Source organism: Salmo trutta, chromosome 39 (assembly GCF_901001165.1).
Source record: "Salmo trutta chromosome 39, fSalTru1.1, whole genome shotgun sequence".
Lineage (NCBI taxonomy): Eukaryota > Metazoa > Chordata > Actinopteri > Salmoniformes > Salmonidae > Salmo > Salmo trutta.
Window position 1 is genome coordinate 15,685,547 of NC_042995.1, and position 21,330 is coordinate 15,706,876.

Below are 21,330 nucleotides of genomic sequence, written 5' to 3' on the forward strand. Positions count from 1 at the left end.
TCACCCAGTAAAATACTACTTGAGTAAAAGTCTAAAAGTATTTGGTTTTAAATATACTTAAATATCAAAAGTAAATGTAATTGCTCAAAAATACTTAAGTATCAAAAGTAAAAGTAAAAGTGGAAATCATTTCACATTCCTTATATTAAGCAAACCAGATGGCACAATTTTTTTCATTTACGGATAGCCAGGGGCCCACTCCAACACTCAGACATAATCTCTTGATATGTGTGTGAATTGGACCGTTTTCCTGTCCTGTTAAGCATTAAAAATGTAACAATGATTGTACTTTTGGGTGTCAGGGAAAATGTATGGAGTAAAAAGTACATTATTTTCTTTAGGAATGTAGTGGAGTAAAAGTTGTCAAAAATATAAATAGTAAAGTAAAGAACAGATACGCCAAAAAAACTACTTAAGTAGTAATTGAAAGTATGTTTACACCACTGCTACCACACGCCATATGCTTCGTAAACAACATGTCACGATTCTCTTAAGCAGAACCCAGAAGCAGACCAGGACAAGGTGAGTTGAACGAAGGTGAGTATTTATTTACAGACTCAAATGTGAAAGCAGAATAATCCAGGAGACAGAGCGGGCAGCAGAGGTGAGTTGGTGAGAGTGAATAGGCAGATCCAATGATGTCACAGAAGCCACCGACGACCAGGCAGGGGTGGGGTGGATGTTCCGGGAGAATGACTGTAGACAGAGTAAACGGAGGTGAGTACACGGCAAAAAAAAAGTACAGAACAACAAAACTAACTCTAGTAAACTTGAGGCTGATACGCTGACACAACATACTGTTCATTGCTAACGATCTGGCAGGGAATGGATGTCAGGTCAGAGCTTATGAAGTGGAGAGGTGATGATCAGGACCAGGTGTGCAGATAGCTGATGAGATGCAGGTGCGGGTTATCGAGAGATCTCCCGCCTAGCTTCGTCGCCCGGCAACCAGACAGGGTGCGTTCAGGAACCTCAGGAAACAGACTCCAAGACAGAAAACAGGCAACTCAGGCAGAAAACAGACTCAGGAAGCGGGATTCATGACACAACAGGTGGAGATTAACAGTGAAATTATTACTTACGGGCCCTTCCCAGCAATGCAAAAAGAGAGAAAATAGAGAAATAATAGAAAAGTAATAACACCCAATGATAAAAGTAATAATAAATACACAATGAGTAACAATAACCTGCTAAATACAGTACTCGGGGTACCAGTACCGAGTCGATGTGCAGGGGTACAAGGTAATTGAGGTAGATATGTACATATAACTAGGAATAAAGTGACATATATTAAATAGTAACAGCAGCATATGTGATGAGTCCAAAAAGTTGGTGAAAAAGGGTTAATGCAGATAGTCCGGGTAGCTATTTTGTTAACTATTTAGCAGTCTTATAGCTTGGGGGGTAGAAGCTGTTCAGGGTCGTGTTGGTTCCAGACTTGGCGCATTGGTACCGCTTGCCGTGTGTGATGCAATCATTTCAATGGTAATGTTGACTGTTCATTGAAATGATGCTAACTGATTTGGCACACGCAATGGAATATATAATTTTCAAAATGTCAGTTGAGTTGATCCAACAAATCACAGCACAGATTGATGGGTACACTTCCTGCTTTTACTTTATGCTTTTACTGTCACGCCCTGATCTGTTTCACCTGTCCTTGTGATTGTCTCCACCCCCTCCAGGTGTGGCTTATTTTCCCCAGTGTATTTATCCCTGTGTTTCCTGTCTCTCTGTGCCAGTTCGTCTTGTATGTTTAGTCAAGTCAACCAGTGTGTTTGTCCCGTACTCCTTTTCTATTGTCTTTTTATTGTCCACCCGGTTTTGACCTCTGCCTGACTCTGGACTACTTAGCTGCCTGCCTGCTCATCCTGCCTGCCCTGCCCTTGTTTCTGCCTGACCTTCGGTACCTATTGGACTCTGAACTGGTTTTGACCTTTTTGCCTGTCCACGACCATTCTCTTGCCTACCCCTTTGGATTAATAATCATTGTAAGACTCCAAACATCTACCTCCTGTGTCTGCATCTGGGTCTCGCCGTGTGACTTGATATTTACGTCCTGCTTTGGTCCTATGGGTACACTCGCAATGGCCGGCAGTCCACACATTATGCCATCATTGTCTTGAATGGGAACACCGCAGTTCAATTCAATGAGGGGATTCAATAAATCTGGCACGGGCGAACGGGTAGGCGTGTTTTGCACCGGGTGAAGTTTTGGAACCGGGTTGCCTCCTAAGCATGAGCCAGCTCATTAAGTAATGAGTCGGATTCTGTGGGATTATCTCAATTGCATACTCCTCGCGTCCTGTCTCCTTGTTTCCTTCTCAAAACACATTGGATGAGAAAGACAGAGGTCCGTCCTCTGGCTTTCTCATCTATTGTGTTTTGAGAAGGCGAGAGGACACAGAGTACGCAATTGGGATCTTCTCTGTGTTTTACATAACAATATGGTTCTCAAACCTTACCTAGAGAGCTACCGTCTTATAGGTTTCCATCCTCCAACCCTAATCAAGCTTACCTGTCGGGGTGAAAATCTACAAAACGGTTGATCGCCAGGAACATGTTTGTAAATCCCTGCTCTAACCAATGCTGAGTGACAGTGTGAATGGCATGCTAACTGTGAAATTGTTGTTATAAAATAACATTAAATAGTTTATAACAAAAAAATACACAATAATTGTCTTTTTTGAAAATGTTATTCAACTTCCTGGACTTCAATGTAGCTGCTGTTGGGGTCAGGGTAGTCGGATGTACTGTAATTGCAGCAACCACAGAGGCTGGGAGTAAACGTCGTTGGCCTCGACCTAGATGTTCTCCCCTCAGCATCCACTCCAGGGGGATCCAATAAGAGGCCAGTCTGTACTGTCTAGAGAGACAAAATAAAAAATTGTATAATACATGACAACGTTATATACAACAATCAAGATAATAAATAGGCCTGTACAATACATGTATATTAGGTAAGTTAGCAGATGCTCTTATCCAGAGTGACCAACAGGAGCAGTTAAGATGAAGTGCCTTGCTCATGGGCACTCAGACAGATTCTTCACCTTGTCGCCTCGGGTATTTGAACCAGCAAACCTTTTTTTACTGGCCCAAAACTAACTGAAAGGGTACCTGCCGCAATACTATTGATGGCTCTCTTGGTCTTGTATACTTGAAGACTGTATAGCCAACTCATTGTTCAAAAGGTGTTAGTGGTCATAGTGTGAGGCTGTTTTTCTTCATCTTGTGTATGAGTTTACAGGCTAATTAGGATATTAGTGGTATAAAAGCTAGACTGGCAATTGCAAGAAACATGTTCTTCTCAACTACCACTATTGACTGTATACTTCTTACAATGTTTGGTAATATAAACTATTGTTTAATAAGACCGAGATTGTGACGTGCGCATCCCATACATTCTATTTCTATGGCGCGCATCCACTCGTTTTAGACACTGTTCACCTAGCCATCATGTTATCATTGTCAGACAAACTTAAAGGGGACTACAGTAGCCAGTTGCATTATGGGGTGAAGGCAGGATACACAAAAATACAGTTGGAAGGGTGTCATTAGGTAGGCAATTTATTTTCTTCTTAGAGAGTATTATAAATATATTGTGAGTAATATTAGGCAAACCACTTACGCTTTTGCCATTTGGACCTTCAGGTGTGTCACGTCGTGTCCAGTTGATCCTGGGCATTCTGAAGAAAGTCTCCAACACACCAGGATTGATGAGAGAATGCATCTGAGTGTTTAGTTACACACGCCATCTTCTGCTGCATTGTCAGTCTGATGTTCTACCTCCTTCATTATCGGAATAAACTGGTCCCATTCTCGACACCACCAGTCACCGTGATTATTTCTCTCATCCGAAAATGGAACAACTCAGCCTCAGTATGATACGGCTCAAACCGATATGGCACAAGAGTTCCATTCTGAAAATGGTCTCCGACTTCCTCTTCGTTCTTCATCTGACATTCTTTACTCTAATTCAATTTGATGAGGCAATAAACACTATATGAGGGAGTAAGAACAAAAATATTATTGTTCACATCCTTCAACCAACCCCACCTCAGAAGTTATGATCTAAGTCCTGACTCACGGCGCGCAGTCATCTACTTCCAGGAATTCAATACGAAAATAACTAAATACAAAAATGTGCCGACTAAAATAAGTTTGCTGAAAAAATGTGCAGCGAAAGTCATTACAAGGACTATTGTGGTCATGGGAGGCCAGAGCGATGTGTTTGGGAGGTATTTATTATGGACTTTGACTTTGCATGGAATTTCTATGGGGAAGGCGGGTGTAGAATCAGTTTATTACCTACTGTACATCTAAAAACTGGCTTGCTGACAAATGACCAGGTAAGTGTTCTAAAGTGCCCAGAAGTGTTTTTGGATGAACCTCCCCTTTAAATATTAATGTATTAAGTGTGGACGTTGGATTCACTTGGATATTCTTACAAGCTGAAATATGGTGGAGATGATTTCGACATCATCTCCACCATATGCTCGTCATCCAAATGTAGTCATTAGTTTCAATCGTAACCCTAAATACAAGACAGCCCATAGTCATATCTAAGACATCTGCTGTTTAATGCATGTCCACTCCACAGAAACATGATGTAATGGGCTAGCCAGGTTACTTATTAATGTACTAAAAATATCTGCGGCCGCGACAGCAGCCGGAGACCCTGAGGTGATGCGGCTCATCTTGATGGGGACTTTAATGGCACTCAGCACTCATTCCTCTCACCACTTACCTCACACACTCTTCTAAAGCCTAGGTTGCTACTACAATCAATACTATTCCAGTCCAGTGCTAAGGTAGTCAATGACAACCATTAGTTGCTCCATTGTGATGCTCCTGTCCTTTTGAAAGGCCAGTGACCTGTGATACTGTACTTGGATACCTGACCCTGGTGGCTGAAAGGACCCCGGATCTCGTCACCAGCTGAAGGGGTTGCAGGAACCGCAGGCAGCGCTCTGATCCTGTTGGACACTGATTGACCTTGTGAAGGTTTAGAGAGAGCTAGCACAGTTTCTCCTCTCAGTCCACCCAGTGGTAATGGAAAGAGTACGTGGGGGGGCTAAGGTTTTCTCCAGACTTAATTGCTGGGCTTGGGTTTCCAAGACATGTTGGCAGTCTCCATGATGGTAATGTATTTGGATAATAAAGGCTATTAGATCTGAAACATGAGTTAGTTAATATGCAGACTGTATGGGAGGGGATGTGGATGACAATGGCAATCTGTAGCAATGCAGGTATGAATTGAGCCACATCTAAAACGTTATACCTTTTCTATATCCATATAGAAACACTAGCTACGACCTGCCTTATTTAGCTAGCTCAATGTGAAATTCTGATTTGCAGGTATGAAGGGGATGTGGATGACAATGGCAATCTGTAGCAATGCAGGTATGAATTGAGCCACATCTAAAACGTTATACCTTTTCTATATCCATATAGAAACACTAGCTACGACCTGCCTTATTTAGCTAGCTCAATGTGAAATTCTGATTTGCAGGTATGAAGGGGATGTGGATGACAATGGCAATCTGTAGCAATGCAGGTATGAATTGAGCCACATCTAAAACGTTATACCTTTTCTATATCCATATAGAAACACTAGCTACGACCTGCCTTATTTAGCTAGCTCAATGTGAAATTGAGTTGGGTTGAACTTTAGTGAATGGCTCACATTTGGTGACCCTTGAGTAAGATCTCACAAGGTCACAGACTGAGTCACAGATAACAGACAGAGGGTGTGATGGAAGGAGTAGGATAGAGAGACATACGGCTTTTATAACATTGGCCCCATTATAACAACCAAAATAGTCCCTATTAACTCCAATACTACATCATATTTATTTCAAAACGTGATTTTGTATGGTCCATCTAAAGGCAAACATTGTATGTGGGTTTGTTGTGTAAAAATGTCACCCTTTAAGGAGGAGGACAGGCATTTCAGTTGAGAAAATACAGTTGGGCTTAGCTTCTCTTGACAAAACTTTCATGACTTGATTTAAGTTAAGTAATTGCAGTTTAAAAAATGATAGGGGTATGTCATTTTTTATTTTCAGCATGTATAGAGTACCTGGTGAGAAACGTGTTCCACTTTTTTTCCCATGCAAGACAAAACATTCACCAAATGAAAAATGCAATTATAAAAGGTTCAGCAAAGCAAGGCATATGTATCTTGGGTGCAGCTAAGCATAGAGGCTTACACACGGTAATCCTTGGGAAGAATGCTTTGCTTACAGTCTTGTTGACGCGTGATACTGAAACATGACTATTTGAAAATAGGCTACTGACATCAGAGGAAGCAGTAATTACGACAGAGTTATGTTTTCCTGGGGTGACAAAGCCAAAAACACTCCTATAGACGATCATTAGTAGATAATTACTCTCTCTGATCCTTCGATCGAAAGTGCAGCAGCCCTCCTTTGAAGTTGTCATTTTATGATTTCTGTCTACGTTACAGATGATGTCCTTTCAAATAATACCAATAATATGCATATCCTTGCTTCAGGGCCTGAACTACAGGCAGTTAGATTTGGGTATGTAATTTTAGGCGGAAATTGGCAAAAAGGGGAGGATCCTTAAGAGGTTTTAAATAAAGGTTAAATAAAAAAATAAATAAAATTAAAACCATGAGGATATAACTATACCACTTTATTGTTTTGGTACATGCATATGTTTCTTATGGCTTTATAAACCTTACTTCCTATTATTCTGCCCGGTGTCCGAGGCTGTCCTAATATACTGTATATATATATTTTTTTATTTTTTTTACATTTAGCAGACACCCTTATCCAGAGCGATTAGTGTTATGTGCCTTGCTTAAGGGCACATCGGCAGATTTTTCATCTAATAGGCTCAGAGATTTGAACCAGTGACCTTTCGGTTGCTCTTAAACGCCAGGCTACCTGCCGCCCTGCTTTGCTAAACCTGTGTCTTGTTGTCGCTCTTAGCACAGTTACACCCTAGGAAGTCCTTCTGGTCTGTTTCAATAACGAGTGGGGCTCCCCGCTCAAAAAATAACCACTCAAAAAGCTCTGAGTGGCACAGATCTCAGTGGTTCTGCACGGACGGCCGCTATACATTAGGTTGTCTGCCACTACGTCTGTAATGATTGTACATCAAGACCTTTTTGTCTGTCAAAATCTACTTGACACCAAGGTCAAGAGATGATTGAAAATTAGTGATGCACCGATATGACATTTTTGGCCGATACCAATATCCGATATTTTCCTTGCCAAAAAACGATACCGATGACCGATATTTAACATTTTAGCTGCCTTTCAAGCATTCTAGTACAGTTAAATAGTTAACACACACACATGGACGTGGTGGTCTAAGGCACTGCATCTCAGTGCAAGACGTGTCACTACAGCCCCTGTTTTGAATCCAGGCTGTATCACATCCTGCCGTGATTGGGAGTCCCATAGGGCGGCGCACAATTGGCCTAGCATCGTCCGGGTTTGGCTGGGGTAAGCCGTCATTGTAAATAAGAATTTGTTCTTAAATGACTTGCCTAGTTAAATAAAGGTTACACACACACGTCATGCCTGCTCCCGCTCCCCCTCCCTGGCGCCAGGCTCCCCAGCATTACGCACTCCTTCCACCATCATTACGCACACCTGCCTCCCCTCATCACGCGCATCAACAAATTATCACCTGTTAATTACCTCCCCTATATTTGTCAGTTCCCCAGCTCTGTTCCCCGCTGCTACATTAATGTTCGTATGTTGTTATGTTACCTGGTGCTGACCGTGTTCCTGTCTTGTTCCATGTCTGTTTCCAATTAAATGTTGACTACCCGTACCTGCTTATCCACTCCAGCATTGGTTCTCACACACACACACACACACACACACACACACACACACACACACACACACACACACAAACACACACCACACTGACCCCCAAAATATTTTGTTGGCATTTACGTATGTCCCCATTACCAGTAAAACATAATCAAAACCTATTTCTTTCACTTACTTGCTGTGCTGTTTTGTTGTTCATTTGTTCAGTTGTTTCATTCTCAACCAGGATTGCTATGGAACGCTGTTTGGGTCTTTGCGTGTCAAAAAAGGTACACGTCAAATAACACTATTTGGTGTGTCAAATACGCTTGTTGACCAATCAGGACCTGAATATGACTGCACGTCACATAATAATTTAACGCGTTCATACATTAATTAATTAATTTTTTACGTAGTTATTACACATTGATTACACTATCACTCATATTTCATATGTCACAACGATTCATCGATACGTATGCTATGATGCTGGTAAAGTTGTTTCGCGCACCTACAGTGCTGGTCATAAACAAAGCTAGTTAGCAAACAATGTTCTTCCCCAAAAACATAGCAAAACGACAATCTGTTTCAGTAGCTATACGTAGCTAGCTAACTATATATCTAGGCGTCATCATCTAAAATAACCCTAATTTATAAGATAGTTATTCTTTGATTAACGGTTGGCGGACCCATCTATGTGAAGCTAGCCACAATAAGGATTAGCCACAATATTGGACTTTGCAGTTAGCCTTCAACATAAAAATATGTCATTGACAGTGATTCAAATTATTTGAATAGATCATGCTAAACGAGGTTGTAATGTTGTTATATAAAATCAACAAAAGACAATCATTTGTTAATTTGACAAAAATCTGTTGAAATCACACTGGATGTATTATACTTTAGAATTGCATTGGGGGCCATACTTATTTCACTGTACAGCCTTACCTATGGATTGTGGATCAATGACATGGGGTATCAGTGTACTCTGTGACACCCAGAGAACATTAGCGTCGTAGCTCTTATTGTAGGACTCTGAAACAACTGTGAATTGAGACACATTTATTGTCAACCTATGTGTATTGAACCCTACTCCCGAGGAAAAACAACACTGCATGGATGTTTTGGAGTCTGATAACTCTGAGGAGGATGTTGGGAAAAAATATCTTCGGTATTGAGTACACTGATACCCCATTTCATTGATCCGCAATCCTTAGGTAAAGCTGTATAGTGCAATATGAATGTCTATACACACTGTAGGCTGACTGGGGAGGCGATTTCACGCAGTCACAGTCCCGCGATAAGAGCTATAATGCTAATATTTATGTAAACTCTTCACAGTTGTGTTCTGTCTGTGTCACCGAGTAGACTGATACCCCCATTTCATTGCTTCACATTCAAAACTTGTTTAACATTATCTTGTCTAAATATGGCATGATTCCAACAATTGTAACCTTCTGCATCACTTTCAAAGAGGTACTTTTATTTTGAAGGCAAACTGCAAATTGCACTATTGTGCCTAATCCTTATTGTGGCTAACTTCACAACACAACCCGGCCTGGTTGAGCCTCACTAGCCAGATGAAGCTAGCTGGCTGCTTATAAAGTTAGCTTTGGGCAACAGGGTTAAGTAGCTGGCTAGCTATTTATTTTCATGAACTGAAGTTCAATTTCAATAGGCAAACAACAAGTGGCCACCTAGCTAATACTAACTCACAAGGATTCCTAAATCATTGCTAAGAATAATGAAAATGCTTGCAGTTTCTACTGGTAATTGTTTTCAAGCTGGTTGTATTGGTGCTAGCTAGGTACCAAACTAAAGCTAGCTAGCTACCCCAAAAGTTGCGGTCGAACAAATATTGCTTTATTACCGCTCCGGTATTGTAAACACATCGTTCGTGGCCGGTGTTTGGTTGTTTGCCGACTTTTTTGTACAGCTTTGACAGTGCTACTGATAGTAGTGGTGGCGCTTGGCTTGCACGTGCAAATTCAGAACACAAAACATTCTATAATAGAACTGTGTTATTTGACGTGTCAAATTAGAAGCTTATTTAACAGGTCAAATAGTGTTATTTGACGCTTCAAATAGTGTTATTTGATGTATCTTTTTTGACATGGAAAGACCCAAACGGCATTCCATAGTATGTATGTTGTGAAGCTAATAGCAGTGACGCGATTACTGTGTAACTCCGGTAGGGCAACATCTGAAAAATAGCGCACTTGGTAGTGTGTACTGGTGCTCGACCAGTCGACGAAAGATCACGTCACCCACAACAGAGAACAGTTGATTGTCAAGGGCAATGAATTCCATTATCTTGGCATTAATGGATTTCGCCTTTGAGTTGTCTCGCTGAAATAACTGCTCGACTTGTTGACTGCTCGATCCACACAGCAAACTTTGTGGGCTAGGTTAGGAATGCTGTGTTGCACGTGTAGCGCAACATTTTACGTGGCGTCATTACGTCATGTACCTACGTTATATAGGTATGTACGTCAGCTTTGATATCGGTTTTGCAAAACGCCGTTAAACTAGACATCGGGCCGATACCGATGTTGCCATTTTTAGCTAATATCGGCTGATTCCGATATGTTCACCGATATATCGTGCATCCCCATTGAAAATAGATACATATTTCTCAACCAATTGCTTGTATTGAGTTTTGAGGATTGAGTTTAATGCAGGCCCTTGGACTGCAAACGTATGGACTGCACCTTGCATTGTTTTTCTTTTTTACTTGCTGTAGCTGAATTAATTCATGTCTACGTGTTGTTGTCTGTACAATTGTGTTTTACAATGTCGTTGGTTATGTATGTATTATGCATGTTTGTTGTGTGTCATAGCTTTCCAGTATGTATAATTCATGTATGTTGTTCTATGCTGTCTCCATTGTAGCTGGATGCAGTTCACTGCAATTGTTAGCCCAGCAACAATTGTCCCTTGGGGATAGAGAAAGTTTATTGCGTGTCAGTTTAGAAAGCTTGTGACAATGATGTAGGCCGTAAGGCCTGATCCTACACACAAGCCTTTCAAACGAAAATATGCCTTTTATCACAGCTTTCTTTTTAAACTGTAGTTTTACAGATAGGAAGGAGACGCACAATATGAATGGACAGCCTGGACCAGGAAGTGAATCCCAGTCTATGGAGCAGGGATAACATTTCGACTAAAGTTAGCATTGTTACCCACTCAGCCAAACTCACATCATATCTTCTTGTACATAACTTCTCAAGAGCATATCAGTTGGATGAATGTGTTGAAAAAACAGAAGTGTTTTGGTGGAAATAAAGTGGTTGAATATGAGGGTTAGGGGGAACAAAGCGATGTAGACTGTTGGCATGGTGTCAGTTGACAGGAACACAATGACACGGTGGGAACCAACTGCTTCCCAAAGGCTTTTAAAGAACATTAACTTAGTCCTAGTAGGGGAGGCACAAAAGAGGGAAGAAACATTACCATCTCTTTAAAAGAGATAACTCTCGCGGCATAGATTCCTGATAGCTTGCCTTCAAAGTGAGTAAAGTGGTTCAGTTTCTAAACAGTCCCTTGAGCTGGACCAATGTTTTCACTTTCTGTATCATGTTCTCTTTCGCTGTCTTTTTTATGTATTTTTTTGTGTTTTGCCACTGAGGCTTCATAGAGGCGTCATGCTAAACAGGATTGCGAAGCTGAAAAGGAAATATCCAATACCGCTGTGATTTCTCTGGCTTTTTTTGATGATTTTTGACGTGTCCTTTCTTTGTGCTGAGGTAACAGGATCAAGACCACAAAAACAAATTCATGTAATTCAGTGGTTTTGCTGCAGCCTCGTTAAACATCAATCAGTCTTCTATACATATCTTGCTTGGATTTATTGATTCCTTTGCGATTACAGGACTTTGTGTGCATGTGTTTGTGCGTGTTTGAGTGTGTTTTTGTCTGTCTGTGTGTGTGATTAGATTGTACATGACAATATTTGTTTTCTAGTGCCATGTATGTATTGACAGCAAAACCCCCACTGTTGTTGTGTTTGTCCCCAAGCAAATATCTCTTGCTTCTCTCTCGTCCCCTCTCCTGGTGCAGCATATTCCTCTCTTGTTCTACTCCACGTTCTGTACACAACATATGTCAATACTGTTCATGAAGGGATGCTCTTGCTAACGCCTTAGTTATTACACCACAGGCCTTACATGGTCCTAGCCTTAGCAATCGGACATCAGTATGAGTAGGGACCACACAACATGGCAGCTCTATGAGTATGGGATAAGGTGCACCCATTGACCAGTGTAATAGTTTGATTGGGGCAGATCAATCAGTCAAGCCTCCTCACCCATCAACTCCCCAGTGGAACTGCAGAGATGCTGCTGTTCATTTAGGTTACAAACCTACTTTTGCTGATTTCAGTATTATTTATTTATTTACTTCTGAGTATACCCGTTTCTTGATTATTTATTGAAGTAGCTGCTTATTTTATGGTCCATAACAGCTGTGATCATACTTGAGGCCCTCGAGACATCCGCAATGATTAACTTCTTTATATTTTGATTGAGACACACCGTTTGAATCAACTGATTGCACCAAGGACTACTGAAGTATCCCGATGCACTATACTACATTGTGGCTAATGTGCTGACACAATAGTTGATTCAATTGCATTAATCAACCAATTGTAACGTGTTGTAATAGCAGGGACTGCTGATACTATCATCAAGTTAATTTGTGTGAACAGGCTCCGCACAGACTTCTTGTTAAACACCTGCCCCAAAGAGACACAATCATGTCCTCTCTACTGTCATCACCTGCACCGACGTGAAGCCTGACTATCCATTATGGTCTTGATGTGCTGATTCTAATTCAATTGATTGCCTCTTGTGTTAGACAAATCTGATCTTTCAAGGAGTTGATTGATGTGTTACAGAAGACTCCCATGTGAATTAACTGGAAGTGTCACGTGTAAATATTCTATTATCCAATGAATATGACACATTCAGTTATAAAGTGTGAAACTATATGGTTCAGTGAAAAAGTGAGACATTTGAGGCTTCTTGAATTAAGTTTTTAACAGTACTTTCTCAATAACTATCTTGGATACAGATTCTAAATGCATGCAAATCATGCTTCCCCCAAATTACCTTTTTTATGGATTTCATTTGAGGAAGATCCAAAACATCATAACATTCATTGGGTCAAAATTGTGGAATTACCTTAATGTGTTTTACTCTCACTGTGTAAAGAGTAGTCATGAGTAGTTTCTTTTCTGAGTGTTACATTTCTGTCACCAAACTGATACGACTGGAGAGACAACCTTTCTTAGTCTAACACTTGACGTGTATCACTTTTGGCTAAACGAGGCATAACATGCCTTGACCATGTACCTTTTCAATTCATCAATCTAAAACAAGCAGTCAGTCATACTGGTCGTGTTTGAGATCGACATTGCAGTTGTCAACTGCAGACTGACTGATCTACAAGTCACCCTAAATAACTACTCATTATTATATGTCGATCAGTCAGTTAGAAATCGATGCTCTCGGACACAGCCTTTGTCTCTCTTTTGTGAGTCTTTGTATGATTTGTGTGTAACCCCATGGATTAGTCAACTGAGATTCTTAACCTCTCCTTGGTATCGCCATTGATGAAAAGCTCATCAATTATCACAAGCTTTCATTGCACATCGTTCTTCATTGCCTAAGAATACCTCTACTGATAATATAACCAATAAATCATGCTACTGTATTTTGACATGGCGTGCTACTGTATTCTGACATGGTATGCTACTGTACTCTGACATGGCAAGGTACTGTATTTTGACAAGGCATGGTACTGTATTCTGACACGTCCTAATACTGTATTCTGACACGGCGTGCTACTGTATTCTGACACAGCGTGCTACTGTGTTCTGACATGACATGGTACTGTATTCTGACATTACATGCTACTGTATTCTCTCACCATTAGGTGTGGAAATGACTGCATCTGTTCGGCATCTTGTCGACTAGTACACCCATGATCACTTAGGGCCAGCTGGCTGTGTTTTCATTTGCATCCTTAATTTATGAGCCAAAAGCTTTCTTGATGCATAATGAACAGAGCGTCTTTGCGCTCATTAAAGAACCTCCCAACATGCAATGGGCCTTCTATTTTTGTACATGTCTATCTAATGTATGACTAACTACCTCAGCTGTGATATCTTTTGTTGCCATTGCTTTGTGTTATGTCAGATCAGGTTATTATTTACAGTTGCTATGTACAGTGAATAAAACAATCCATCTTTTACATTTTTGAAATGCAGAGAACACGGGTAATAGTGTATGGATCAAACAGAGAGCTTTAAGAAAACAATGTGATCCAGGTCTATGTTTCATTGTTCATGTCAATCAAGGAAAACCCCTCGCCGCCACTGTGCCCTTGTCTCTGGGTGTCTTTTGTCTTTTTCCACTCCCAAATAGGTGATGGCAGGTTAGTATAAAGCTAGAGTCCTTGATTGAAACAATAACAAAGCATTCACCCCACCTCTGTTACGGTAAAAAGCTGAGGGATGGGCCTGGAGACATATACCCACTCTGTAATTCATAGACAGAGCTATGGATGCAAGGACTGACCATCCATGGTGTTATTAAAATTATAGTTGTAACCATGTTTTGAGGCTATACAGTGTTTATTTACATTTACATTCTTTAGAAACATTGCAGTAAAACAAGCTTATATTTTGGGTTCTGATTGGGTACGATAGTTTAACTAAGCTCATGAGGCATTTACAAGAGTCAATGGGTATATATCATGAACAAATGTAAGTCAAAAAAATATATGAAGAAACTAAGGATTCTAGCTTTGTCAACAGCTTCCTTTCTATGTTGACGCCATGAAAGTTGACAGGGACAATCATATTGCAGGTAAAGTGCTCATGTTAAATGCATGAATCATGTAAAAAAAAAAAGGTTATGAACTTCACAAACTGCCATGTTGCTACTTCTAAGTGCAAATTGGCTAAACTTTGAAACGTGTGCTGATGGCGTTGATCTAAATAAGTGGCTATTTCAGGCATGTTTCATCATGAAAAAACAGCTCACTTTTCCACTCAACTCGAGATAAACTCCTCTGTCGTGTCTACTTTCATGGATTTATCAGGCCTTGGACAAGAAGTGTTGGACGTAGCATCAGAGGGATTATAGTGAAGGAACCTCCACTGAGAGAGGCAAAGGCAAATCCCGGCATCAAGCTACACTGGAGCAATTATAAATTAGTCAGCGTCTGTATTAATCTCACGCGTAACACTTTGGACTCGTCGGTCGCTTGGCAGCTCAGTTACTTTGGCCCAGGCATCAAACCGAGGGGATGTTTTCAAACGGCTGACTGTAGGTGTTTCGGGCTAATGAGACGCTTGGCTAAGGCCACTGTTCAGACGGAGGGGTGTGTGTGTGCGTGTGTGTGCATGTAACCTTGTGTGTAATCTATCAAAGACGCAAGGCCTCCTCTAACTGCTTACCCTGTCAGGAAGACTACCTGAATACAGCTGGGGTGTGTCTTCAAGTGTGAGCTGATGAGCTTCTCGGGCTTATTCTGATTTCCAAGGATTTTTTACGGAGCCACGTGGCCAGGCATGTAATGGATGGTAAACACGCATGGTTAAAGCTGCCTGTTGAGTATAGGGGGCAGTATTTTCACGGCCGGATGAAAAACGTACCCAAATTAAACTGCCCACTACTCGGGCCCAGAAACTAGAATATGCATATTATTAGTAGATTTGGATAGAAAACACTCTGAAGTTTCTAAAACTGTTTGAATGATGTCTGTGAGTATAACAGAACTCATATGGCAGGCAAAAACCTGAAAAAAATCCAACCCGGAAGTGGGAAATCTGAGAATTGTAGTTCTTCTTTTGAATCCCTATCGAAACTACAGTGTCTGTGGGGTCACGTTGCACTTCCTAAGGCTTCCATTGGCTGTCAACAGCCTTTAGAAAGTTTTTTTCATCCTTCTCCTGTTACTGGGCAGAGAATAGTAGCTCAGTCAATGAGTGGACTGCCTGAGGACAAAGGGCTTGGTGATGCGCGAGCCCGCGAGCGAGCCGTTCTTTCTTTTTCTCCTGGAATGAATACGCTATTGTCTGGTTAGAATATTATCGCATTTTTACGTTTAAAAATACCCTAAAGATTGATTGTAAACAACGTTTGACATGTTTCCACGAACGGTAATGGAACATTTTGACTTTTCGTGTCTCGAATTACGCTCACGCATTATGCCTTTCGATAGTGATCTGAACGCACAAACAAAATGGAGGTATTTGGACATAAATATGGAGTATTTCAAACAAAAAGAACATTTCTTGTGGAAGTAGGAGTCCTTGGAGTGCATTCTGCCGAAGATCAGCAAAGGTAAAGAATGATTTATAACACTAATTCAGAGTTTTGTTGATGCCAGAACTTGGCGGGTAGCTGTATAGCTTGCATTGATGGTTGAGCTATGTACTCAGAATATTGAACAATGTGCTTTCTCCGTAAAGCTATTTTAAAATCTGACACAGCGGTTGCATCAAGGAGTAGTGTATCTATAATTCTATAAATAATTGTTATATATTTTGTCAACGTTTATGATGAGTATTTTTGTAAATTCATGTGCTCATTCACCGGCGGTTTAGGTGGGAATACATTTTCTGAACATCACGTGCCAATGTAAAATGCTGTTTTTGGATATAAAATGAACTTTATCGAACAAAACATACATGTATTGTGTAACATGATGTCCTAGGAGTATCATCTGATGAAGATCGTCAAAGGTTAGTGCTTCATTTTAGCTGTATTTTGGGTTTTTGTGACAGATCTCCTTGCTTGGAAAATGGCTGTGTGGTTATTTTTGTCTATGTACTCTCCTAACATAATGTAATGTTTTGCTTTCGCTGTAAAGACTTTTTGAAATTGGACAATGTGGTTACATTAAGGAGAAGTGTATCTTTAAAATGGTGTAAAATAGTCGTATGTTTGAGAAATTGAAATGATTTGATTTTTGATGTTTTGTATTTTGCGCCCTGCTGTTCCATTGGATGTTGGCTAGTTAACTCACCTTTTTATTTTGTTCATTAGTGTGAACCCACATATTATAGCACTAACAGCGTTGAAGAAAAGCTCAGAATGCTTGTATTGTTGATCTGAGTTCTAATCTCACCTGCCTCTTGTTCATTATGTTCGCCTGGCCCCCTGGATTGTTCCGTGGCTTTATCTTGTTAGCAGGACATTCACCACTCTCTTAAATGGCTAACTCCACCCACTCGCGAGTCGTGGCATGGGCCGAGGGCTAGTGAGACGTGAAACGAACTACCGCAGCTCGGACTCTGGCTCAGCAGACCAATGGCAAGTGGCTATACAAGTAGGCAACTATAGACATCGCTGACAGACAAGTGGATTTGTGAGATGCATCTGCGGCTCCTGCCATGTCGACAGACATCCCCTAAACAAACAAGACAAATGAGTGCACAAGTGTAAATAGTCTCTTATAGATATCAGTCAGGAGGTTAGCTGCTGGCATAGATTGTTATTTCTCCCTCCCGAATTGGTAGTTACAGTCTTGTCCCATTGCTGCAACTCCCTTATGGAGTTGGCGGAGGTCAAGAGCCATGCATCCTCCGAAACATGACCCAGCCAAGCCACATTGCTTCTTGACACAATGCCCGCTTAACCCAGAAGCCAGACGCACCAATGTGCCCAAGGAAACACTGTACGACCGTGTCAGCATGCATGCCCTGCCACAGGAGTCGCTAGAGCATGATGGGACAAGGACATCCCGGCCAGCCAAACCCTCCCATAACCCGGACGACACTGGGCCAATTGCGCACCGTGTCATGGGTCTCCCGTGTCACGGCCAGCTGCAACAGAGTCTTGACTCGAACCAGAATCTCTAGTGGCACAGCTAGCACTATGATGCAGTGCCTTAGACCACTGTGCGGGAGGCCCTCTGGCAGAGACTTCTGTTACTACTGCAGTAGCTAACGTTAAAGGGAATTGGCTAGAAGGATGAAGTAAGATGCTAATGTTAAAAAGAGCCTGACCTCAGCAGGAACAAAATATACTAAGATACTAAAGCTGCTAAGTTCTCCTAATAACTTTGCTTTAAAGAGAGTACTAGTGAGACAAACAGTTGTGTGGTAGACATAGGACACATTTTCTTAAGATCGACAAACTTTTCATCCGTTCAACAGGGATTTGCCGAGTACTTAGACAAAACGAGTATCGTAACGGATATGGGGATTTATCCGAATACGATTATCACGTAATCATTTTTTGTACTTATCTGTGATTGGAAAAACAGTCATTTTCAGCTGCCAGCAAGCATCTCTCTTTCACTCAAACAGTGGGAAGTGTTGTGTGCTCCAAACAACTATTGGTTATTTCTCCTGTCCTGTGAGTAAAGAAACGGACGGCGTATCATTTGAGCTTGCTGCAAGGATGGGATTAGAACAAGCCGCTCTCCCTCTGCTCTCATTTCCCCAGACAGATAGACACGTGTGTGACTCTGTTTCACACACTCACAGTCACTCGTCTCAGGGCACAAGTCTCCCCTTCTCAAAACATTGTGTATGACTCAGAATCCATAGCTAGTCATTGTTGTTCAATCTAGTTATTTCCTGTCGACTTTTCTGAGGCCATTATAGTTGTTTTATCTGTCTACTTGGCGATGTTTAGTATGCCTACTGTCTGTCCCTATAATTTTCCCATTGTGAGACAATACAGGCAGACAATACAGGCTGTCACCAATTTATTAATGTGGAATTTACCTAAATGGGTAATGGAATCACTTCAACCCCTTCATTTTTCTTCGACACCGTAGGTTTTGCAAAAAAAAAATGTTTTGTGGTTGTGACAACTTTACGTCCATCTGTTTTTATTGACACAAGATTATTATGTTGAAACACAGCATAGTAGCAGGCAATTGTCGAACAAATGTAATATTAGACATTTTTAAATGTCTACAAAAAAAATCACTGGACAAGTTAATGGAAACATAACTAGTGCTGAGGCAGGTTGCAATGCATGCAGGAGGAGGCAGAGGAGATACACAGAGAGGAAGCAATCGGAGAGAGAGGTTAGTACAGTGGTTCCCAAACTTGGAGTCGGGGACCCATGTGGGGTCCCCTTTGAAAATATGTACTAATCTTATTTTCAAATAAAACACAACAACCAGATACATTTCAATATGAATATCTTCCCATGGCCTACCTTCCTTAGTGGGCCTTAATTCAAATGCAATCAAAATGCAAAAAATACAGTTCTAAAAATCTCATACATTTGTGTTTACATCGGTGGTTGTTCGTCTTATCTCGATTGCTCACTGAAGTTTATAGTTTAACAATCTTTTATTACCACTACATCACTGCACGTGGCAGTCAGATCAATGAATAATGTATTGTGGCATTGATTTTCAAAGCTCCCCCAAAATAAATGGGAATTTGAATGTACACTGTTTAAACTAAATATTATTAAACTAACTAGTTCCACAGCATTTTCTTTTGTTCACTCAACTTTGCAAAGTGTTACCTGAATGTAATATTTTTAGTTGGCCCAAACTTCACCTCAGCATAAAATAACACAGGCAAAAATGATGTCAACTTAAAATTATGTGTTTGCTCAATTTGTCTCATGTTCATTAAACTAGAAAATATTATTTGAGAAATTTTACCCACAGAAAAGGGATGTGGAACTAGTTACACACAGTGCTTTTAACATACAATGTTTTCAATGTACATATTTGACACACATGATTACATTGTGCATGTTATTTTATACAATGTTTCAACATGTCCTCGCCTGGGATTTGAACTCACAACCCCTTGGAGGACGGTATTTCAATCTTCCTGATATGCCACCATGTCTGTGTCAATAACTGGTTTCACCTGTATTGCTACACTTTGCACTTCAAAGTACATATACATTTGAGTAATTTAGCAGATGCTCTTATCCAGAGTGACTTACAGTTAGTGCATTCATCTTAAGATAGCTAGGTGAGACAACCATATAACAGTCATTGTAAGTATATTTTTTCTCAGTAAAGTAGCTATCAGCAAAATCAGAGCTAGTAAGAAAAAAAACATCTAATCTCAGCTCTGGTAAAAGTACACTCAAGAAAAACGATTTTATTTATCATAGTGATTAAGGAATCATAGTATGCACCAACAACAGACAACTACACTATACAGAAAAAAACTAAACTTTCTATAGTAAGTAAAACAAATCAATGAGAGAATAGTCAGATGAATTGTTAATTGGGACAGACATTGGAAGATTGGAATGCCGTGAACCAAGAGGCTGTGAGTTTAAATCCCAGGTGAGGACATGTTGAATAATAATGAACATGCACAATGGAGTCATGCGTGTCAAATATGTAAGTTGAAAACAATGTTAATAGCATGGGTTGGAACCAGAATTATTTTCGGTTTAAAGAGAACCACTTTTTTTTTGTTCCGTTCCACTGTTCCGACCAGCAAAATAAAGTTCTGAACCGGTTCGAACCCAACAAAAAAGTACTGGTTTATATTGTTTCTTCCTGTTCCCTTTTTAACCTGTGAACTCAACAGTTGTTTACATTTAGCTCATTAAATTACCTCACCAATCAGTGTGGATAGAGCAGGCAAGCTAGTTGTTTACATGTGTGATGGACAGACAAGTGTAGACTGTTGCACAAGAAGCGGCTGAAATTTTGCTGGTGGGGAGAGAGCCAGAGAGGGTTGAGGAGGAGAAGTCTTGAAGCGCTGGGCATCTTGTTATGACATGCATTATCTGAATTAGGTCCACAGAATTATACCTAGGAAGAGGGCTTTTATGGAGGATGTCCTTTGAGCTAGCTATCTAACAAGCTTGTGTTTGCAGAGTTGCACCAGAATTAAAAACACGTGTTACATTTTTGTAGTTAATAAATCCAACATGAAAGGTGATACCTATAGTGTCCTTAACTAGCATTGAAAAAGTGAATTAATTATTTTATAGCTAATAAAAAATCTCTCTCCCTATCTTCTGAATCAAGCTTGTAACATTAGTACAGTAGCCTATGCTTTGGAAGGGGAGGGGCAGATAGCCTAAACACACACAGGTAAAGATTTTCAGCTTACAGGCAAATACTGGAATAAGTTTCTGAGTGACAGCGTGAGGGCTTTGCATAGGTGCTTTGTTACTTTTTTTGTGGGACTCAAAAAATGCTTGGAATTTAAAATAACATTATTAACCGGTTCTCATGCTTTTAAAATAACGGTTCAGTTCTGGAACAGTATGGATCACTTTCGTCCCAGGTTCCGTTTCTGTTGCTTGAAAATGTTCATTATTTTCCGGTTTTTGTTTCTGTTCCCTGAACCGCTTCCAACTCCTGGTTAAAAGCGCTGTGTGTGTGTGTGTAAATAGCAATTTTGGTTTTCATGACTTTGTTGTAATTACTGACTATTTTAAAGGATAAATATACTCATAACATTGAGCACATATACAGTGGGATCTGAAATTATTGACACCCTTGTTAAAGATGAGCAAAAATCATTGTATGAAATAAATAATTCAAATTCTGAGCTATATTATATGCCAAA

The 21,330-nt window shown here is 40.4% G+C and overlaps 1 long non-coding RNA gene across 1 annotated transcript; it reads right to left on the minus strand.

Moving 5' to 3' along the window:
• Window positions 1-527: 527 nt before the first annotated feature.
• LOC115179878 (uncharacterized) lies at window positions 528-844 on the minus strand. The gene is made up of 2 exons (XR_003873010.1): window positions 799-844; window positions 528-696 (listed from the first exon to the last, which is right to left on the minus strand). It is a non-coding gene; the product is annotated as an uncharacterized LOC115179878 (long non-coding RNA).
• Between the last annotated feature and the right edge of the window lie 20,486 nt (window positions 845-21,330).